The sequence below is a fragment of the Hyperoodon ampullatus genome (genome assembly GCF_949752795.1).
Source record: "Hyperoodon ampullatus genome assembly, chromosome: 15".
NCBI lineage: Eukaryota > Metazoa > Chordata > Mammalia > Artiodactyla > Ziphiidae > Hyperoodon > Hyperoodon ampullatus.
Window position 1 is genome coordinate 9,207,902 of NC_136928.1, and position 23,999 is coordinate 9,231,900.

At 47.4% G+C, this 23,999-nt stretch overlaps 1 protein-coding gene and 1 pseudogene across 2 annotated transcripts in view; one reads left to right on the plus strand and one right to left on the minus strand.

Moving 5' to 3' along the window:
- The window catches only part of TRABD2A (TraB domain containing 2A), a gene marked incomplete at its 5' end in the record, with an annotated part of 53,529 nt that overhangs the window by 16,641 nt on the left and 12,889 nt on the right, over nt 1-23,999 (minus strand).
- LOC307064739 (small ribosomal subunit protein uS5-like) lies at nt 9,371-10,172 on the plus strand (annotated as a pseudogene). The gene has a single exon. The product of its transcript is annotated as a small ribosomal subunit protein uS5-like (transcript).

The window sequence follows — 23,999 nt, forward strand, 5'->3', positions numbered from 1 at the left end:
TAGAGAAGATTGAGCCACTCATTCTAATAGACTCAGCAATCCGCAAACTGGGGAACACTGTATGGGCCACATTATATGTTAAATAAGAACTCTGTTTATTCAGTCCCCTCTCAACATATTCAAGGGTCACCTGTTGACAAGAAGCTTACAAAGACTTGCTAGGATGTTTGTCTTTGCTTTTGATGATTAAGCTTTAAATAAGTTTGCATAGCAAAACTAAGCCAGTAACATTATTTTCTGAGTGCTGACTCTGTACCCTGCTAAAGAGCTTGCTTCTGTTCTCACTTAATCCTCTCAACATCCTAAAGTAGTAACTATTGTTAAATCTATTTTAAAGAACAAGAAAATGAGGGGGAAAGAAGTTAAATAATTTGCTTCTGGTCACATAGCTTAGTAAACCAGAGTGTCCCCACAAAGTGTGTGAACCCAAACAGTTCAATACCAGAGCCCGAGATCTTCACCACCATGCTGTACACGAGGTACGCTGCTACCAAGTAGCGTAACTGACTTTTATCATATGGTCTAATTTAAATTATTAGGCTTATGCTAAAGACCTAGGAGTCTGAAATTGGGAAGAAGGGAGGGAGGGTTAGAGGAGGGAGGAGAGAGGGAAATGGGAAAGCAGGAAAGGAATCAGAAAGAAAGGCACACTAAAGCTTTTTTTCACCCAGATAAGAGTGGCACTCACACTATATCTAGAAAACAGAAAATTTTATACAAAAGAAGTTTTAAATTGCCCATAATTTCAACACTCGAGTTATAACTGCTTTTAACAACATGTGGGTATATATTGAGTATATTTTCTTTCAGTTTATTCTATACCTTTTATACAATTGATTGTATTATACATAATATTTAGTATCTTTAACTGTGTCACCTTGCTGTACAGCAGTAATTAACACAACACTCTAAATCAACTATACTTCAATTAAAAAAAAATTAGTACCCTGCACTTTTTGTGTGACAGTGTAAGCATCTCCTCACATAACAGATTTCCTAGCCTCACATTGCATGTGATAGGCCATCACTTAGCTAAACTTTCTATTGTCAAATAGTTAGGTCTTCATTTTTAAAAAACTATCATGAATAACACCGTCAAGAGCATCTGGGAGCAGAAAGTTTTTTCTCTTCTCAAATTATTTCCTTGGCATTGATTCCTAACCAGTCAAAAGATTTTTACTTTTCTTTTTTCTAAAAACCTTTTTACTTTTGCTTTTTATTTTTTTCAGTAAAAAATTAACTCTCCATTAAAACACAAATTCAATAAGCATTAAGTGGTAACGCAGACAATCTCCCAAAGCCAATTTTATACAGAAGGCCTGCCTCCGGTACAATCTGTACCTCCGCGCCGATGCAGCCCCAGCAGCGTGCCAGGGAAACTGCGCTGCTGCGATTGCACACGCCCACTGTTCCCTCTGCCTGGAAGCCTTCTCCTAGCCTCATCTCTATGGAAGACACACACGTGTCTTTTGAAATAGCAACAGGAGAATCTCCTCCTCGTGAAGCCTCTGTCATTAACTCCCAGGCACAGTGAGACCATCTCCTCTTTGCCCAGAGCCTCCTGTGACTATTCTATTACACTGCTAATGGCATCGCCCTGTGTAGCCACCCCAAGAGTAGCGATCGTGTCCTCCTCACCTCTGCATCCTTCCCATCTGGCACACAGGACATGACGTACTGTAAACATTCAATAAATTTTGACTGAACGAATAAGGTTTAGAAATGACTCTGCCAAAAACTGAAGTCTGAGGCAGGATGGACACTTATAAAGGAAGCCCAGCAAAACTTCGTCAGCCAAGCCAAATAGGGAGCATCTCCAGAAAAGCCAGACTCACCAAACTGCTCAGAAAAGTAAATGGGGTGTGGAGGTAGGAGAGGAGTATTAGGCCTAATGTGGGGGAGTAAATCTTACCCCCAGAGACTCACGTTTTCTTTGAGCTTATCCCTCAGCCAGCTTTGGGAGGTCTGCATTTGGACTTATTCCTCAAATGCTTGTCCCTACCAAACCTCCATTCTCTTAAACTCCCATATTCTCCTGGTATAAATCAGGATAGGCTAAGCTCTGCCACAATAACAAATTAAACCTGAAATTTCAATGGCTTAGCAAATGTCTGTAGCTTGCTCACACAAAGTCTGAGTGAGCTAGTGGCTCTTTCATCTGTCTAGTCCCTTGGGAATCCAGTTTGGTTTATCTTGTGACACTCTTCTCCCATCGGTTTCCATGGGAGGCAATGGAGTGAACATGGCAGGCGACCTACAGTTCTTAAATGCCTCAGCCTGGAATTCCCACAATTCATTGGCTAGAAGTAGTCACATGGCCTTGCCTAATCCTCAAAGGGGCTGGGAAATGTAGTCTTCCCATTTACCTAGGAAGAAGTAATGTCCTTGAGACATTAAAATGGTTGACGGGGAGTTTAGTGCATTAAGTTATTCAAGATCTCAGACACGTCCCTATTCAGAATTACACACAGTCCCTGGTGGAAGAAGAACATCAGGACAGTAACCTGGCTAATGGTGCTCATCCTGAAGGTTCCCTGGCAGCCTGTGGTCCTCAAGCAACAGAAGGTCTGGGGACAGCAGAGGCTGGGGATGCGGGTGCGGGGAAGCACAGGATAGGGAGCAGAAAGCCAGTCGTAATCCTGGGTTAGCCTAGAATTCTGGAAATTGAGTGGTTGGCCAACCAAGTATCATCAAGAAAGAGAGAGTGTAATGGATCTGAAAGGTGTCATGAAAGGTCATTCTTGTGTCAACTAATAAAGAACAGAGGGCTTCCCTGGTGGCGCTGTGGTTGGGAGTCCGCCTGCCGATGCAGGGGACACGGGTTCGTGCCCCGGCCTGGGAAGATCCCACGTGCCGCGGAGCGGCTGGGCCCGTGAGCCATGGCCACTGGGCCTGCATGTCCAGAGCCTGTGCTCCACAACGGGAGAGGCCACAACAGTGAGAGGCCCACGTACCGCAAAAAAAAAAAAAAAAAAAAAAAAAACACAAGAAGAAGAGGGGGGGCTTCCCTGGTGGCATAGTGGTTGAGAGTCTGGCTGCCGATGCAGGGGACACAGGTTCATGCCCCGGTCCGGGAGGATCCCACATGCCGCGGAGCGGCTGGGCCCGTGAGCCATGGCCGCTGAGCCTGTGCGTCCGGAGACTGTGCTCCGCAACGGGAGAGGCCACAACAGTGAGAGGCCCGCAAACGGCAACAAAAAAAAAAAGAAGAGGGGGAGGAGTAGGGGGCTGGTGTATCACAGAAAGACATCACCCTCCCAGAGGCAGTGGCCCAAAGTTAAACTTTCACTCTATGATTTCAGGCTTGCTAGGACGGCCCATCCACAAGCAAATCAAAACCCTTCCCAGATTAGCCTTTTGCTGCTTTGCCTTGGCAGGAAGGAGGTCCTTCCTTGTGGCACCCAGCAACTCTGAGGCGGCCATACTACAAATACATGTCTTTTAAGGAAGTGTGAACAGTGAACTGTGCATGTGTCTGAGTTGGTGCTAAGTCTTTCTTTTTTTCCTAAAAAACCACAGAAACGCCCTTTTTAAATCTCTAACACAACTTCCTACACTCACCGAGTCTTTTCTTCTAGAGCTGCTACAACTTTCTAACTATTAACCTTGGAGGCTTTAATCCTGTGCTTATTTATAGCTTAACTACTTCTGAGAGGCCTTAAGCATCTTGCAGATGAAAAGCAAGCACCGGATAAGCCACTGACCACTCTGCCTCAAGTGCCCACCTAAGAGATTTGGCGGAAGGGGCTGGGTTTTCTTGGCTGGAAAGAGCAAGGATCCAGCCCACAGTGCCCCCCGGAAGATCCTGAGCACCAAACACAGGGCTCGTTATCTGTCCCATGAAACGCATTCAATGAAAGCCAAAGGAAGGCTCAGAGAAGCACCTAAAGGGACAGTTTGGCCCAGGGATTCCTAGAAGGCAGCCACCCCAACTCCTCCCTCCGTGGCTTAAGACGTGGAGACTTTCTGCAGGGACCTGGGCAAGCCTCTGGTGCAGTTTACGTTTAACAGAGAAAAGCTCTTACTGACACAAACTAGACTCCTGGGAGAAAGACCAAACATGGTTTCCTGAGGAAGAAGTCTCTGAGTGAGGCCCTGCCAGGGTTTCCTTGGAGCCTAACACACCCAGTGACTCTGAACCCTTGTTAGCTACCATCTTCACCACCACACAGCCAAGGAGGTGAGTCTCTGCCTCCTCCAAACAGCAGCCCTTTATCACCTCTGCTGCCTAGACCTCGGCTCAATGTCCACTCCTGGGGCCACCAGAGCTCTGTCCAACCAGGGGCAGGGCCTCGGAGGCACTGCTGGAGGTGCCTTCCTTGCCGCAAACTTCTGGTGCAAAGCAAGGGTGGCCACTTGTGTCTGTCCCTGAGTAGAGGAGGTCACCACCCCCAGGTCCCTGCAGAAAGTCTCCACGTCTTGAGGCAGAGGACAGGGAGCACATGAGGGGTCCACAAAAACAATACACAGCCCCAAACTCACCCCAGCTAAAGCCACTAAGGGCCAGACCCAGCTTCCCCAGAAACCTACAGGGGCCTCTCCAAAGGATTATCCACAGTCAATTGTCCTTATGTAGTTTACTCTCCTTGCTGTGCTTGGCAAAGTCTGGGCCAGTCTAACAAATGTGGGGTTCCAGGATGTGACTCACAGAGGAGTAATTCCTAAGAAACAACTCTGTTTGGCTAAGTTGACCCCAGAGGCATCCTGTATCCAGTCAATTCCTTTCTTTGGAGTCTCTGCTAACATTTCCTCACATGTTGCACTGGTTAGCTAGGACTATCTGAACAAACTGTGTAATTTAAACAACAGAAACATATTGTCTCACAGTTCTGGAAGCTGGAAGTCCAGAATCAAGGTGTTAGTGGTGTCAGGCTCCCTCTGAAAGTGTAAGAGGAAGATCTGTTCTAGGCCTCTCTCCTAGCTTCTGGTGTTTTCTTGGCTTGTGACAGCATAACTCCAATATTTACATGGCGTTTTCCCTTGTGTGTCTCTCTGTGTCTTAAGTTCCTCTTTTTATAAGGACACAGTCATACTGGATTAGTGTCCACCCCAATGATCTCAACTTGATCATCTGCAAAGACCCTATTTCCAGATAAGTTCTCGGTCACAGGTCCTGGAGATTAGTATTTCAGTGTAAGAATTTAAGGACACACACACACAAAAAGAATTTGAGGGCAAAGTCTACTCATAAAGCATATCAATCTCAGTTCTACTCTCTTTTGAATAGTTAATGTGGGGCTTCCCTGGTGGCGCAGTGGTTAAGAATCCACTTGCCAATGCAGGGGACACGGGTTCGAGCCCTGGTCCGGGGAGATCCCACATGCCGCGGAGCAAGTAAGCCCACGCGCCACAACTACTGAGCCTGCGCTCTAGAGCCCACGAGCCACACAACTACTGAAGCCCACATGCCTAGAGCCTGTGCTCTGTAACAAGAGAAGCCACCGCAATGAGAAGTCCACGCACCGCAACCAAGAGTAGACCCCACTCGCCGCAACTAGAGAAAGACCACGTAAAGCAATAAAGAACCAATGCAGCCAAAAAATAACTAAATTAAGTAAATAACTTTTTTAAAAGATCGATAATATGCATATGGTAAAAATTTCTAACAGTCCAAAGAATGAATCTCCCTCCCATTCCTGTTCCCCAATCACCCTCTCTAAAAGTAATCACTGCTGCCAGTGTCTTGAATCTCTTTCCAAGGATAGTCTCTGCATGTAAAAACGGACAGATAGATACACAGACAGACAGATAATAGATAGGTAGGTAGATAGATAGATAGATAGATAGATAGAAGCAGAGATGTCGCCTCCACTTTTTTTGGTTTTGTTTTTGTTTTTGCTCCTTTGGCCTTTAAGCAGTCAAATAAAAACTTTTCCATAAATAAATACTGAAGCTATACATTACAGTGTAATGTAAAACAATCAAGGAATAAAAAGCCAAGTCTTGGCAAACAGAGATAACTTCCATTGTTTTTGAAGTAAATGCAGGCTGAGACTTTCTATCCACAAGGTTAAATCAATGACTAAGGCAAATCATAGAAAAGGAAAAGGGAAATTTCTGACAGCAAGAAGGGACAAAATGAAGGTTTCCTATGCCTTTCCAGTGAGAAAGCAGGTTGGATACAGAAGTCCCTTGGAGGCATCCCAGAGGTGACCCCACTGCCCCTAATCCAAAGATGTCCTGGGACCTCTGCTCTGGGCTCAGCCTGACTTGGGCAGATCCCAAGGAGAAATCCAGGCGGAAGTCTACAGTTGAAGATTTCATACAATCCTACAAAGATTCAGGTTCATTTCTCCAAGATCTCAGATAAGCCTCCCCTTCCAAACACCCAGATGGTTTGGTTTTCCCAGAAACCTCCTAAGCCAATTTTTTTTCCAAAACACAGATTATAACTCATTATCCATCACATCATCATGTACATAAATCTTAGCAGGCCTCATGCACCGCTCTGCAGCTTGTGCATCTCCATTCCTCCAGGCATCAGTCCACACGGTGCATCCAGGGCTGCTCCATGCTTCCTAACAGCTGCACATAAACCAGGACAAGCACGTGCACTAGCCCCTTGGAGGGGCCGCTTCTGTAATGACAGCCCTGCTAGTGTGAAGCACCGCCTACATTCCCCCCCAGGTGACTCCGACATGCAGGCGGGGCTGCGAGCGATTGACTGAATTCAGTCAGGGTCAGAGCTCTAAGAACCTCAAGAGATGAATACCGACCACATTCAACTCTTTCAAATATGAAATGTCTTCTGAGAGCTGCAGAGAGTTACTGGCTGAGTCCTCCGACCCTGACTGACAATTCTCCGCACCACAGTTTTCAGCGTCTGACTCATATCCTCCCAAGGAAGGATGTGGGCTATCAGGGTGTTGGCAGATGGGGCCAGCGTGCTCCTGAAACAGTACCGTTCTACGGTTTTTCCACACAAACATAAGCCGTTCTGAGGACTCAACTAACTAGAAACCTCCATTTAAAACATTATTTCAAAAGAAATCCACATTCTGCCTTCTCCAGTCCAGCTTTGGGAATGCACCAGGAAGCTCCAAGAATTCCTCTCTAGGGCTTCCCTGGTGGCGCAGTGGTTGAGAGTCTGCCTGCCGATGCAGGGGACACGGGTTCGTGCCCCGGTCCGGGAAGATCCCACGTGCCGCGGAGCGGCTGGGCCCGTGAGCCATGGCCGCTGAGCCTGCGCGTCCGGAGCCTGTGCTCCGCAAAGGGAACAGTGAGAGGCCCGCGTACCGCAAAAAAAAAATAAATAAATAAAAATGAAAAAATTAATTCCTCTCTAATGCCTCCTACATGGTTTCCATCCTGCCAAGCTACCGTGCTGACGTAGCAACAACCAATTCTCTTAAAGGAAAACTGCTGGGTAACAGACACCTTCACACAGGTCCTTGTCACTCACTGTCAATCTGTTAACAGCACCTGAGGGCAAAGCAAGATGCATTAGAGCAGAGAGGATGAGAGGTGGAGGTGGTGGAATATTAGAACGCTGAGCGCCTGGAGGCAACAACAAAGGGATCAACAGGATGTATTTACAATAATAGTAATTGCAATAATGATAATAATAGCAGCAGCAATCCCTCCCCGACCCTGCAGTCAGCCGTCCTCCGGGAGGTGGAACTGCATTTGGGGAGGAAGATGGGGCCCCTGCCCTGAGGCATAGCTGTTGGCAGGAGGACAGGACAAAAGGGCCTATGATGGCAACAGGTCACAGAGGGCAGTAAAGGATAACCACGAACACTCAGTGGGAGCTCAGGCCCAGGTGAAGACCCCAGAGAGAAACCATCACAGTCACTTCCTCACCCCAGAACTATAGTTTGGTCCTCCACATCAAAAAAAAAAAAAAAAAAAAAAGGTGACGCCAAGAGCCTCCAAGACCTTAGAGTAAACCAGGCTACTTCCCTTGAAACCTGTAAAGATTTCTGTCCTCAACCATGCAAAATAGCAGCTTTGCCTAAAGCTTTGCCGTCAGCCATTCTTGCTATCTTCAGAGTGTCCCCCTTGGGCTCATAGGAAGACTTCTGACCTGTTGGGAAAAACTCATTTATCTCTTGAGGGCACCAGGGGAGGGTCCCAGCAGAATCCAGGGCCTCCCCGCTGGGGATACAGTAGATAGGCCTGTGTCCACAGCAGAGGACAAGCAGAGCCCAGTGGAAGCCTCTGCAAGGAGATGGGCTCAGCGTGCTTCTGAATGGGTCCTGCAAAACCTCTGTTGTTCTCCAAGCCTCACCTAGAAAATGCATTGTATTTAGAAGGACTCACAGAAGCCACCAGTGGGGGACTTGCCTCCTTGGAGAGGTTCCCAGTGGTCTCCAGAGTGTGCCAAGCTCTACTTTTTGAACACCTGTTACCCCAAGTCAGGGGCTCTGCTCTGTTGTGAGACATTTTTAACTATTAGAAAGTCCTTCCTTCTTTTTGAGCTCCCTGTCTCGCCATGATTGCCATGTACTCATTTTTGTATGTATCCATACAGTGTGTGTTTCCACACACGCATAATTTGTTAACAGCCATCAAAAGAGAAAACGTACATGTCCCCCTTCTAGGAATCACTCCTATAGACATACAAGCACAAGTGTGTAATAAATAGGCTAGTGTTGCCAGTGAATTTAAGGTTCTTTCTTCATCGTGAAAGAATTTGAAGACGAAGTGAGAGGTAAGAATCAGACTTATGTAGAGAGAAATACACTCCACGGACAGAGTGTGCACTATCTCAGAAGGCGAGAGGCCTTGGAAGAAACACACTCCAAAGACAGAGTGTGGGTCATAGAAAGGCAAGAAGCAAGAGGCCTCGAAATATGGGGTGGTTAGTTTTTATGGGCTGGGTAATTTCATAGGCTAATGAGTGGGTGGGTTATTCCAAGTATTTGGGGGAAGGGGTGGGGATTTCCAGGAATTGGGCCACGGCCCACTTTTTAGCCTTTTATGCTGGGCCTCAAAACTGTCATGGCTCCTGTGGGTGTGTCATTTAGCATATGCTAATGTATTACAATGAGCATGTAATGAGGCTCAAGGTCCACTGGAAGTCGAATCTTCCGCCATCTTGGACCCAGTTGGTTCTCACTAGTTTTCGTCATGTCCTATGGCTGTGTCACTCTTTTAAAGGTTGTGCCCTGCTCCTCTCCCTCTTGTTTCATTAGTGCACAAGGATGTTCCCTGGGGAACAGTAACAGAGCTCTCCCTGACACTGGGACTGTTCAATCCAAATTGGAATGACCCAAGAGGGAGAAGACATGGAGATATATGTATATGTATAGCTGATTCACTTTGTTATAAAGCAGAAACTAACACCCCACTGTAAAGCAATTATACTCCAATAAAGATGTTTAAAAAAAAAAATTGGAATGACCCTTCCTCTTCGTAAAAACACCAAATGGCGTATGACGCCGGTGCTGCGGGAGGGCCCAGAGGCCCCTGGGGGCCCTGGATATGGGAGGCCCGGGTGACTTCCGCGGAAGCTTTGGCAGCGGCGTCTGGGGTCAGGGTCACAGCCAGGGTCGGGGCCGCAGAGCACATGGAGGCAAGGCTGAGGACTAGGGGTGGCTCCCCATCACCAAGCTGGGCCACCTGGTTAAGGACCTGAAGATCAAGTCCCTGGAGGAGAGCTATCTCTTCCCTCTGCCCATCAAGGAATCTGAGATCACTGACTTTTTCCTAGGAACATCCCTCAAGCAGGAGGTTTTCAAGATTATGCCTGTGCAAAAGCAGACCTGTGCTGGCCAGCAGACCAGGTTCAAGGCATTTGTCACCATTGGGGATTACAACGGACATGTCGGTTTGGGTGTCAAGAGCTCTAAGCAGATAGCCGCTGCCATCCATGGGGCCATGATTCTGGCCAAGCTCTCCATCATGGCCGTGTGGCGAGGCTACTGGGGGAACAAGATCAGCAAGCCCCATACTGTAACTTGCAAGGTGACTGGCCGCTGTGGCTGTGTGCTGGTGCACCTCATCCCTGCCCCCAGGGTCAGTGGCATCGTCTCAGCCCCTGTGCCCAAGATGCTACTGATGATGGCTGGAATTGACGACTGCTACACCTCTGCCAGGGGCTGTGCTGCCACCCTGGGCAACTTTGCCAAGGCCACTTTTGATGCCATTTCCAAGACCTGCAGTTATCTCACTCCTGATCTCTGGAAAGAGACAGTGCTCACCAACTCTCCGTATCAGGAATTCACTGACCATCTTGTAAAGACCCACACCAGAGTTTCCGTGCAGAGGGCTCAGGCTCCAGCTGTAGCCACCACAGAGTTTTATATGAGAAAAATAAAGTGAATGAAGCCGTAAAAAAAAATTGGAATGACCATATAGAGAGGATTCTTGCCCCCAGCAGGGCGGGAGATTGGATGTGATGACCTCAGACGGTCATCTACTTATGAGTCCTTGCGTTGCTCCATCCCAGCAAGCGAGGGAAGCAGACGCCCTGGTCTCACTTTCTGTCCTCTCTGCCTCCCTTGTTTCTCCCCCCTCAGCACAGGCGATGAGGTTCCACGGAGCCTTCCCTGTCTGTTAATTAATGGCCCTCCCCCAGATCGCTGTGTCAGGTCCATTTCCACCACTGGGGGAAAAGCTCCACAAAACCATCCTTTTGGGCTTCCCTGGTGGCGCAGTGGTTGAGAGTCCACCTGCCAATACAGGGGACACGGGTTCGTGTCCTGGTCCGGGAAGATCCCACATGCCGCAGAGTGGCTGGGCCCGTGAGCCATGGCCGCTGAGCCTGCGCGTCCGGAGCCTGTGCTCCGCAACGGGAGAGGCCGCAACGGTGAGAGGCCCGCGTACCACAAAAAAAAAAAAAAATCATCCACAAGCAGAAAATACTCATCTCCAGGCCAAAAAGCAATTGTTTTGTTTCAAGTCTCTTCATCTGCATTGGTTGAGATTGTATGAGGGGTAAGAGACAGCAAGAAAGGAAGAACTAGTGGAAATTATTGCAATTATGATAAAACTCCAATTAGCATGAAGTTTCTAACAGGGCAAAGACTTAAAGGGACTTACTTTTCCCCTTCGAAAGCACAGCTCGATAGACAGATTTCTGCTTCCACTTTAGTGTTTGTCTTTTATTATACTGTCTTTTAGGAAAAAAATGATCGGTTCCCCCGAAACCATGTCCTGTCAGCTGAATACTCTTCCGCTTCCGTCCAGTGACACGTACTCACCTCACCTGCACCGTCTTCTGAGAAGCTGTGCTCACTGGAAGAAGTAACAAGCTTATGACCTGACGGTTTAAGTCCGTGTTCAGACGCCAGCCTTCCTCTCCGCTCTCCCCGCCATGTCTCCCTTTCCACTCTCCCCTTGCCTCCCCACATCCCCTCTTCTCTCTCCCTCTCTTTCTGGGCTTGTGCAAAGAATCCATTAAGCTCCCTGTCCAACACGTGCAGCAGACTTCTTTCTCCTTCCCGAGGCTTCTTCAGCTGTGGGGAGACCCAGGTCCCAGGTGGGGCATTGTTGCGGGAGCCCACAGGCTGAAGGGGCGGGCGAGGGGCTGGAGTCCGGCAGATGCCTTTTTTGTCGAAGATAAAGGCCCCCCACCCCCGTCGAGCCTCTCCACTTTCCAGCACTTTCATCGCCCTCCGATCAAAGGGCCGCTCTGAATATGAAAGGCACCGCCCATTATGCGGCTCCCGTCAGCCCCACCTCACCCCGCCCCCAGCCGCCCAGCTCTCAGACAAAGCCCCCTGGCAGCTGTTCAGGCGCAGCCTTCACCTTCTGGGGCGTTGGGGTGTTGCGTCTTCTTTCTTTCTTAGTCCACTTTTGAGAGCCATTCGGTCCCTTGAAGTATAGTTGGGGAGCAAAGGGGAAGATCTCGCTCATCCTCAGAACATTCCGCCCGCATAATTTTTCAAGACACCTGGAGGATTTCTGGTCCTTGCCTCTCCCACCTCACCTGGGTATCCAGGCAGTCAGGACGTCCCCCCTCAAGCTCATTTATTTCCCCATTTCCCAGCCACTCTTAAAAATAGCTTCTCGGGCTTTCCTGGTGGCGCAGTGGTTGACAGTCCGCCTGCCGATGCAGGGGACACGGGTTCGTGCCCCGGTCCGGGAAGATCCCACATGCCGCGGAGCGGCTGGGCCCGTGAGCCATGGCCACTGAGCCTGCGTGTCCAGAGCCTGTGCTCCGCAGCGGGAGAGGCCACAACAGTGAGAGGCCCGCGTACCAAAAAAGAAAAAAAAAAAATCGCTTCTCCTTCTTTACCTGAAAGGGGACTATGCCCTTGGAAGAGTCTAGACCGACCCCTCATGGCAAGCTCCTTTTGTGTCATGTTAATAGATGGTGCCAGACTTGGGAACTAAAGCTTCCACACACATCTCTGAACATGAGGTCTGCTTTTCAGGGGGAGAAAGGTGCTTCTCAAAACTTGGACCTGAGTTCTTCTCAGACAAAGGATTCAAGCATAAGGACCAGAGAAACTGATTTTCAGGGATGTTCCGACCTGAAGAAGTGTCATTTTGTAAATGATGACAATTCCTGAATACCAGGAGAGGACAGGGAGGGAACCTGGAAGAACGCACCAGGCAGACTGGGCCTCTTCTTCTGCAATCCCTGCCACCGCCTTCCTGCACACCCTCCCAGCCCTCTCCTCCCTTGGTCAGGTTCCCCGACCACCCTCCCCGTCCACCCAGCCCACATCCTGCCCTGACTTCATGGCTGACTGAGCACATCCGTCTCCTGTTATGGATGTGGACTGAACTGTGCCCCCCCAACCCCAATTCACAGGCTGAAGCTCTAACCCTCACTATGACTGTATTTGGAGATGGTAATTAAGGTTAAATGAGGTTGGGCTTCCCTGGTGGCACAGTGGATAAGAATCTGCCTGCCAATGCAGGGGACACAGGTTCGAGCCCTGGTCCGGGAAGATCCCACATGCCGCAGAGCAGCTAAGCTTGTGAGCCACAACTACTGAGCCCACGTGCCACAACTACTGAAGCCCGCGTGCCTAGAGCCCGTGCTCCACAACAAGAGAAGCCCACGCACCGCAACAAAGAGTAGCCCCCGCTCGCCGCAACTAGAGAAAGCCCGCGCGCATCAACGAAGACCCAACAGAGCCAAAACTAAATAAATAAAAATTTTAAATGTATATATATATATATGTGGTCTTTAAAAAAAAAAAAAAAAAGAAAGGTTAAATGAGGTCATTTGGGTGGGGCCCTGATCCAATGGGACTGGTGAGCTCCCTCTCTCTGTGCAGAGAAAAGGCCATGTGAGGACACAGCAAGAAGGGAGCCATCTGCAAACTGAGGAGAGAGGCTTCATCAGAAACCAACCCAGCCAGCACTTTGATTTTGTATTGTGAGCCTCCAGAACTGTGAGGAAATCAATTTCTGTTGTTTAAACCACACAGTCTGTAGTAGCCTGTGATGGCAGCCCAAGCAGACTAGCACACCTCCTTCCCCCAAATCCCACACCATGCTGGGGTAATGATAAGAATTAACACCAATCTCTCCATCTCCAAGGCCCAGTGAAAGTTACGACCTCTGCTAAGCGCTTCAGGACTGTCTCAGTCCCTTCCTAGAAATTTCCATTCTTTTCATTTCTACTGCCCTGAAAGGTAATTTTCCTTTAAATTGTTTAAAGGAAAACAAGATAGACAAGACCAACAAGACAGACAAGCCCCAGGAGGAATAAGCTATGAAGAATGATATGAAGAATGAAATGAAAAGCACAATAAAGCTAACTTCACACACTTAACCACATCTGGACTGGTTACTGGGCCTAAATAGGCATAAGTGGTAAGCAGCTCACAAAATGGCTACACACTGTATTTGCTTCTGCCATAAAGAATGTCGCTCGCCATCTGGCTCTACAAGGATTGAGTCACTTGCCACTGCAGTCACTGACCTTCAACACACCCTGAAAGGAGTTCCAGGTGGAGATCAGAAATGAGGTACCCTGTGCTCTGGGAAAACTGGCAGAACAGGCCTTCAGACAGATATTTTTAGGAGAAATGTTTTATGAACCTGGATTCTAGCATCTTCCCATACTTAGAAAAGCGCTAAAATCATTAACAGAGACATCTGTTCCTTGTGACTAGCATCAACCTTCTTACCAAGACGTGTGCCTGGTTGCACATACCCCCTTCGTCTAATCACATATAGACTGACTGCCCCACTTACCTCTTGGAAGCAGTTCCTCAGAGTTATCTGAGAGGCTGCCTCCTGGGCTATAGTCCTCAGTAACTCCCCAAATAAAAGTGAAACACATCTCTCACAAGTGTTTTTATTTCAGTCAACAGATTTAACCACCACAAAGGGACCCAGAGCAGACTTCTCTCCTTCACCTGAACTCTATAAGGATCCAGAGCCTTGGTACCAGCAGGGTCCTTTGTGCCCATCCACCTCCTCAGCAGGTCCAAACGAATTTAAGTAAGCCTCTCCTGGTTCTTGGATCTCCTGATATTTGGTTGATGATCCTGAGCTCTATTTGGTGATATATAACAGGTACCTAGCCCACCAGTTGAAAGACACTGGGAAAAAAGGTGGCCTCCCCCCAGCTGAAAGATACTGGGGGAGCCCAGTTGAAAGACACTGGGATTTGCTCAGTTGAAAGACACTGGGCAGTCTGGACTGGGTGACTAGGTGGGCAGGCCTAAAGTCATTCCTAAACAAGGGGCATCAGAAATCAGCCTCCAGCTAACACTCCAGCCAGGTGTATGTACTTAGCGAAACTTATACTTACAAGTTAGTTATTTAATTGGGTATTAAAGGAAATATCACAATGAAAATGGCCCAAATGGGGCTCTTTTCTTGCATACGCAGTTTACTTAGAGAAAGCTAGCTTGACAAAACATCTGTTCAGAATTCTGACCCTAAGGGAACAAGTCCTTCTAGGAAAAAAATTGTATTTCTTTCCCTGTGCACAGGAATTCTTATCTTATCAGACCATCTCCAATTCCTGAGACTGAGAAAAGGAAAAAACGCTGTATGTCACAGCAGTAGCCAAGTTTCCTTGCCAACTGCATTATAATCAGGTGTTTAAACTATGTCTTTCAAAGAATTTTCTCATTTATAGACAGTTATTGTTTTACTTTGGTGCTTTTGCAAAAAATCCTTCATCTTCAAGAAGATTCATAGAAAGAACTTTTTGACAAGAACAGATTTCTGATAAATTTTGGATCATACCACTGAACTGGGTAAGAAATTAAAGAATCCTAATGGAAAGCCTGACAGCTTCATAAAACTGTTAGCAAAAAAGATTAGTTACATAGGAATGAGTGAACTCGTGAATATCGTCATAATTTTTAGTTTTTGTCTGAAATATTACTGACTTTTTTTTTTTTTTTTTTTTTTTGCGGTACGCGGGCCTCTCACTGTTGTGGCCTCTCCCGTTGCAGAGCACAGGCTCCGGACGCGCAAGCTCAGCGGCCATGGCTCACGGGCCCAGCCGCTCCGCGGCACGTGGGATCTTCCCGGAGCGGGGCACGAACCCGCGTCCCCTGCATCGGCAGGCTGACTCTCAACCACTGCGCCACCAGGGAAGCCCTATTACTTACTTTTAATCTGTGTTTTCCAGATATAAGGAAACCTTTCCCCTCAAGCTAATTATGACTTACAGCCACATGGTAAATTATACCTTTGTAAGCAGAATTGAAACACTTATCTTTTCTCTCTACCTGATCCCTCCAGAAATTGGGAAACTTATGTTCCCAGCAGCCTTATCAGATGAATAAGAAAGGTCACCTCCTGATAGGTGCAGGAATCTCAAGATATTCTGGGGACCTCAGGAACACAGGAATTCACCCAAATCTATAGATATCACAGGCAGAATCTGTGGCAAGAGCTTGGTGTGGCTTTCCTGGTCTTGGGAGGCCTTTTAAAAACTCAGTCTGAGGTTCCTTATGAAAAGCTCCAGCCCAGCCAATTTAAGAGAGCCTATGTGACCCATTAACCAGACTTATTTTGCAAACAAATTAGTCTTAATTTGGCTGTATGTGGTAGAAATTAGGGTAATTTTAGAGAGAAAAAGATGTTTCAGTGAATGTTAAATGCTAGTTTTGTTCACTGAGTTCTGTATTTACTGCCTATACTCACTTCCCAGAGAGTTCCTTGTGGTTATATTACATTACTGTTACATTTAAATGAATTATTAAAAGGACATTCCAAGTTTGTTTCTGAAGCTTATCTCAGTATTCTATCGTTGGATGAAGACCAGGTGCCCCATGAGCTGCAACCAGGAGATGATGCATACAGGAAAAGGCATCATTTAAAGAACTATCTCCAACCTAGATGGAAGGACCCTTATCGGGTACTCTTAGCTAGCTCATGCGAAGTGAAACTGAAGGGAATTGACTTTTGGATTCATATTTCCCACTTAGGAAGGGCCCCTGCACTGGACTGGTCTATTGAGAGGACTGCTGACCTCAAAATCACCTTAAAACAATGTTCAAACAGAGGAGAAAACTATACCCACAGCAGGACAAGAAGACAACATCAGAAGTAGACAGCTATCTCGAGATGCCAGACCTGACCCACATGATTATTTACAGTGTTTTCTTAATTTCTTGGACTTTTGCATAAATCAGTGTTTTTCTATCATGGTCACAAATCCCAGGCAGATTTTTAAAATTAATACAAGTGTTGGGTTTATGGTCAAGTACCTACATCCGGTACTTCTGGGTTAGCTTGATGTATTTTTCTTCTCCAAGACTCTAACTGGATGGCCCTTAGGAAATTTATTCTAGAAGAAAGAGAGGCTGTAGGTCCATTCGGGCCATTATTGACTTCACTCGATGGGAATCATACTTGTTCTGACCGTGACCATAAATATGAATTTTCTTTAAAAGTTACTCAATCTCAATCAGAGCAACGAGCTAAATTTCAGTCAAAGAATATAACCTCCTGGGGCTTCCCTGGTGGCGCAGTGGTTGAGGGTCCGCGTGCCGATGCAGGGGACGCGGGTTCGTGCCCCGCTCCGGGAAGATCCCACATGCCGCGGAGCGGCTGGGCCCGTGAGCCATGGCTGCTGAGCCTGCGTGTCCGGAGCCTGTGCTCCGCAACGGGAGAGGCCACAACAGTGAGAGGCCCGCGTACCGCAAAAAAAAAAAAAAAAAAAAAAAAGCCACTACAAGGCAGCAAAAGAACAACTGCCCAGTGGGGATACGGCAACAGATGCTCTTAACTGAGGAGAAAAAGGAGTCTTTGGCAACCTGAGGTAACTCCCAGAGGCAATACAAGGACAGGGACCAGAATGGTGACCAAGAATAGAGACCAATGGTTCTCAAGCTTGAGTGTGCATCGAATCACCTGGAAGGACTGGTTAGACCAAACATTGCCAAGTCCCAGCCTACAGTTTCTAGTTCAGGAAGTCTGGAGTGTGGCCCAAAATTGTGCATTCCTAACAATTCCAAGGTGATGCTGTTGCTGCCGGTCCAGCACACACTTTGAGAACATTCTGCATCAGAAGTAGGAAATGGGTGCCCTAATGACCGATCCAGCTCACAGCTAAATCTTATTAGTACTACACAATGGGTTCGCTTTTTTTTAGGTATTTACCAACATTTAAAAACCAGGGCATTTCCCAGAAAACCCCAGACTTCTGACTTCTCTTTAAAAAAAAATAGAAAAGTCTGAAAATTGGATGAATTTCTTTGTCCTTTTTTTTTTGTTATCTATAGGAGATGATGGATGTTAACTAAACTTATCGTGGTAATCATTTCACAATCTATCATTATACTGTACCTTAAATTTATATGGTGATGTATATCAATTATATCTCACTAAAATGGGAAAAAAGAATAAATTATATAATATACTTCCAAATTATGAATTTAAAAAATGGGAAGGTCTGGTCACACTGGGTGCACATTTCTACATGGCCAGCAATCGACTAGGACCAAGCAGCCACTGTCCTCTTCACTTGGCATATTTACCCCACAAATGCCACAATTCATGTCACTCCCCACTCCCAACACAGGCCAGTTTCGTGCATGCCTGTTGCCTACCCAGCCCCTGCGATCCATGATCTACATAAGCACCTTTAATAACCATATGGGATTCAACAACCTGGAGAGACCATAATTTAACCAGTTCCCAGTGGCTGGGCCCATAGTCTGCATCAATCACACTGCAATTAATAACAACCAGCATACATCTGTGTCATTTGCTCAATCATTTCATGGGATAACTTCATAGAAGTTGGATTGCTGGGTCAATTTGATACACAGTACCCCCGCAAAAAGGTTAAAGATACCATTTAAAATCAATTATGACACAAAATGAGAAAAATCAGCTAGCTAGATGACACTCCTTTTTTCTCCGCCCCCACCCCTTACCCCGCACCATGCAGCATGTGGGATCTTAGTTCCCCTACCAGGGATCGAACCCACACCTCCTGCATTGGAAGCCCAGAGTCTTAACCACTGGACCGCCAGGGAAGTTCTTAGATGACACTCTTTTCTAGTCGGTCATTTTAAATTAACCAGTGGCAGTTCTTACATCTTCCATTTTGGCTCCACCCTAAGCTCTCGAATACCATAAATATTAACATCCAGTTAAACTTGCCATTTTATTCCATAACTTCTGCCACCTAAAGTTCTGTGACAACATCCTTTAGTGACAGCCTCAAACACCACTTTGCTACAAGAGAATCAGCCACACTGCAAGTGCCCACAGTGTACTCGGCGCTGCTGGAAACCCCTCGCCTCTCCCCATGGCACACACAGGTTTTCACCATGAGGTGGATACCTACAATGAGACACCTTCGAAAGGACGCCAAAATCTGCCCCCCACCGTCCAAACTCTGCAACTTTACCCTGGGTCCTTATTATGGGCTGAATCGTGTCCCCCCAGAATTCATGCTGAAGCCCTAACCCCCAGTACCTCAGAATGTGACTGTATTTGGAGAAGGGTCTTTAAAGAGGTAAGTTAAAATGAGGTCACTAGGGTGGGATCTAATTCAACATGACTGGTGTCCTTATAAGAACAAGAAAGTAGACGCACCCCAATGTTCATTGCAGCACTGTTTACAATAGTCAAGACATGGAAGCAACCTAAATGGCCATCGACAGATGAATGGATAAAGAAGATGTGGTACATATATACAATGGAATATTACTCAGCCATTAAAAAAGAATGAAATAATGCCATTTGCAGCAACATGGGTGGACCTAGAGATTATCATACTAAGTGAAGGAAGTCAGACAGAGAAAGACAAATATCACATAATATTGCTTATACGTGGAATCTAAAGAAAATGATACAAATGAACTTATTTACAAAACAGGAACAGGGGCTTCCCTGGTGGCGCAGTGGTTGAGAGTCCACCTGCCGATGCAGGGGACATGGGTTCGTGCCCCGGTCTGGGAGGATCCCACATGCCGTGGAGCGGCTGGGCCCGTGAGCCATGGCCGCTCAGCCTGCGCATCTGGAGCCTGTGCTCCGCAATGGGAGAGGCCACAAGTGAGAGGCCCGCGTACCGCAAAAAAAAAAAGAAAAAAAGAAAAAGGGAAGGGCCTCAAGGAAGAGTGTGGGGAGGGAGGATGTCACAGAAGCATCAGGAGGGAGAGAGGAAAACAGAGATGCTGTAATGCCCATGGTGTGACATGATACAACATCCACCTCCAGGGTCCGGGACAGACCCCCTGCTCCTTCCCTAGGCCACAGAGCACCTCCACCTGCAGAGTCCTCACCTGGCTCCTTGCAGCGTCCCAGGTAACAGCTGCCCCAGTCGCACCCGGATGCTTCCTTTTCCCCTTCCCCCTTTCCACCAAGCCAGGCAGACTCTGCCTCACCTAATCCTGCTGGGCAGGTGGATTCTTTGGAGGAGAGACAGACAGCTCTCCTCCCCCTCCTAAAGAGACACGCTGGGTGTTATTCCTAAAGTCTAGCGCGTCCGCGGAGCTGATCCACCAAGAGCTGGCTGCCGGGGTTTCAAAGGAGCTCGCAGGGACATGGGGCCAAAATGCGGCTGCAGCATCCCTTGAAGTGCTTCTCTTATGACCCCAAAGGCAGCCAAGCAGGGTCAGATCCAGCTGAGGTCAGAACCCCAGCAGCACATGTGGGATCCATGCATGTGTACAAAAAGACCTATCTTTTTTAAGTTTGCTTTAGACTTTAGAGGGGCCGCCCAGAGCCAGGGGAAGTCAGGATCAACAACTGCTTTGTCTTTGAATCCCCAAAATGAGAAAGAGCGCGCCCAGCCCATGCTGAGTGCTTAAGAAATGTGTCCAAATAAAGACTAGCAGTAAAAGGAAAGATGACTCCCCAGCAGGCCTGTGCCCAGGTGGAAACACACAGCTGAGTCTGTGGCATCTGAACATCACAGCCAGCCATAGGGACACAGTTCATTCAATTTTCCATTTCTGGTCAAAAAATAAGAAATTAAGGGGATGGCCAAGGTGAAGACATGCTGTGGAAGACCCCGCTGGGGGACCTAGTGGCCCAGCCCAGACCTCCAATTTCTGAAAACTGTGCCCACCTACAATACCTGGGTTGATGCTCTTAGGTGAAAGCAGGGACAGGTTAATTCAAGGACGAGATGTCACAGCTCCTGGGGCATTTACAGTAACTGCAGCACTTCGCCCCGCTCTGTATAAGAACACAAAAATATTATATGGCAATGTTGGGAAAGACTGTTAAAAAGCAAAAGAACGCAGTACAAGCAAAAAGATTGGATTTAATGTGAATTTTAAGATGTCGGTCTATATCTACACAGCTGTCAGAAACGCTGTAATCCACTTTTGTAAGTAATCAGCACACACTGATGTTGTATCCCAGTTTAGCCAAGGTATCCACAAGTTCACTGGTTTCCTGTTGCTCTTTCCAAGCTCTACCCACTGAAATCAGACTTTCACATGTCCTACCTGGCTGACACATTAGCCAACAACCACTAGTGAGCACTTCCCACGTGCCAGACACCACGTTAGGAGTTGGGGTACAAGGAATAAGAGACCATAGCCCAGCTTTGGAGGAGGCTGCACCTTTGGGAGAGGCAGTCTTCAGGTCTCCTGCAGAGGCTGCCACGGGGACACTGAGAGGACAGCAGAGGGTCATCTCTGGACTTAGGAGGCCTTCACAGAGGACATAAGCCGAATCAGCGGTCGGCCGGAGGGACAGTACGGGAAGGGTTCCCAGCAGAGGGGACAGTGGGTGCCTACACTGAGCTCACATGCCTCCTTCACTAGGCTAGGAAGGATGTTCTTTTTTCTTTTTCTTTTTTTTTTTTTTCGCTTCCCCAACCAGGGATCAAACCCAGGCCCTCGGCAGGGAAAGCGCAGAGTCCTAACCACTGGAACATCAGAGAATTCTCGGGACGATGTTCTTATTCACAAGCAAATCTGCCCATATTTTAGGAAGCAGTTCCCTTTCAGAGATTTCACGTATTTTTTTCCAGGTCTTTATTTTAAACCAAACCTATCAAGGAAAGGTAAAATGTCAAGATCTCCATCTTTTTTAATTAAAGTATAATTGATTCACAATGTTGTGTTAGTTTTAGGCATACAGCGAAGTGATTTAGTTACACATACATATCTATATATTCTTCTTTAGATTCTTTTCCATTATAGATTATTACAAGATATTGAATATAGTTCCCTGTGCTATACAGTAGGTCCTTGTTGTTTATTTTATATACAGTAATATATATCTGCTTATCCCAAGACCCCAATTTATCCCCTCCCTCCTTCCCCCTTTGAGAACTGTAAGTTTGTTTTCTATGTCTGTGAGTCTGTTTCTGTTTTGTAAATAATTTCATTTGTATCAAGATCTCCATCTTCAAGCACATTCCATCTCAGTTATGGAAAATGTGGTCAATCTCAAGATACGATCGCTTGCTTTTATTGGAATTTATGACTAAGGAGCAGCAGGAACTCCCTCAGCAAATCTGACTGTAAATCTGGGCAGGTGGCAGCACTCAGAGGCAGAAATAGATTAGAAAACGGGAGACCAGGGGGCCAGGCCAGCCCTGCACAGTCTCACTGAGACCCCAGGCCATCCACCAGGGTCATTCCAGCAGGAAACTGTCCCCCGTGGCTTCTGCTCGCTGACCCGCCCTCACTTTTGCCGTGGCCTCTGGGAACAGAGACTTGCCAGCCTCACAGGGTTGTTCTTAAAATCCAACACACTGATGGGAGAAGATGCAGAGAGCCCTGCAAAGTACAAAACAAGACACCGTGCGGTATTCCTGCAGTCAGCCTCCCCTGGGCCTGGCATGTCCACCTCCTTCTCAAAGGATCTGACCCTCCTTCCTCAGGAAGTTTTCGTTGTCTGGCCAGCACCTCCCAACCTCCCACTCCTCCGACCTTCATCAACAATAGCCAAGGACTGAGAGATGGGGTATCCTTCTAGGAATTCACACTGCCTCGCCAGCCAGACCACAATCTCCTGGGGGCAGGGGCTGCCTCCCCAACTCCGCCCTGCCCTGGACCTTTCCAGTGCTCCACCCTAGAACCAGTTGTTTCTTCTATTAAGTGATTGACCCACCTAAAGAGAACTTGCTCCAAAGAAGAAAGATCCCCGTCTTCCCCAACACCCCAAAACGGTGACTCAGGAAAAGGACTTTTTCATAAGATCTGCAAGTATGTCCCCTGGACGAAACCACTGTTTAAGGCTTCACTTTGTGGGGGGAAAAAGGGGGTTGCTTTTCAGCCACAAGAGTGAGTTATTAGGGTCCTGGGGTAAAGAGGGCAGGAGCCGGTAGCGACGCCTACTGCTGGACCGTACAGTAGAAGAGTGACAGCTGACAGGGCAAATATGAAATATGTTAGTGCCATCTATTGGCAAGAGTAAACAATAACAAAGGAATGATTCTTTGCTGACAGCAAGAGCACCGTTGTGTTTGCACAGGACTTTTACATCCAACTAACTGCCTCTTAGGATACTGGAAGTCCGGAGATGAGTCCTTACCCATGGAAAGCAGAGAGCAACCCCAGACCTGTTGGCTGCATTCATATTAGCTCTCAGATCCCAAGACTCAGACTGCAAACCCAAGTATGACTGGGTCCCAAGGACAGACCCCAATGCCAAGGGGACTGGGGCTGTCTCAAATTCCCACCCCACCCCAACCTGACATCCAGTCCCTCGCTGGAGAAGCAGGCAGGAAAATCCTGTGGTCGGACAGTCATTCCAGTCAGCTCCTCAGAGGAAGCCAGATAGTGCACCATGTCTGGATGCCTGGTGGTACATGACCGTGGAAATGGGATTTAGAAAGATCACTTCTCTAAGGAACCTGAAATCTTTAATGGGAACCCACCTATGCAGAAGGGGAGGGAAGTGAGGTGAGACCCATGGCTGAGCTCATGTGCTTTCTTCACATAGGGGATGGCAATGCTGCCAGAAGTATCAAGCAGGCGTGAACTTTGGATGAAAAAAATCAGGAGTCATACCCTGACTCTATCCTGCAGGTTAAGGGTGGTGTCTGCCCTGAGATGGCAAGATGAAATCCATGGACAGGAAGTAGGCATTCTTCCCCTGATGCCAAATCAAAATAACCACAGGGAACAATTAGTTCTCAGATAGTAGAGAAGAGGTGAAGGGGAAGAGAGAAGGGAGAAAAATAATGGAATCATGAGGGATCTAGAACAGAGAGAGACTTTCTGTTCCCTTTCCAGGCAGAGTTACAGACTCCTTCAATCCCTTACCCCCATAAAAGCTTACTGAGCATCTACTATGTTCCGACACTGCACTAAGTCCTAGGAAAACAGTGATGAGTCCTGCCCTTGAGAAGCTAGTTAGCTGTATTATAAAGACTTCAGGTTCAGGAGTTCCCTGGCAGTCCAGTGGTTAAGACTCCACGCTTCCACTGCAGGGGGTATGGGTTTGATCCCCAGTCAGGGAACTAAGATCCCACATGCGGCATGGCACAGCCAAAAAAAAAAAAGACTTCAGGTTCTAGGGAGCAACAACCAGATTACACCTTATCATTTTATGTAGCACCAAACTCAATAGGAATTCAATGGGTGTGTTGACTAAATGAATATAGGAATGGGTGGCTAGGAGGGTAACTCTTGATGAGCTCACACCATGGTCCTTGAAGTTTAGGACCAGCTGGGCAGGGAAGAGAAATCTGAGAAATCTAC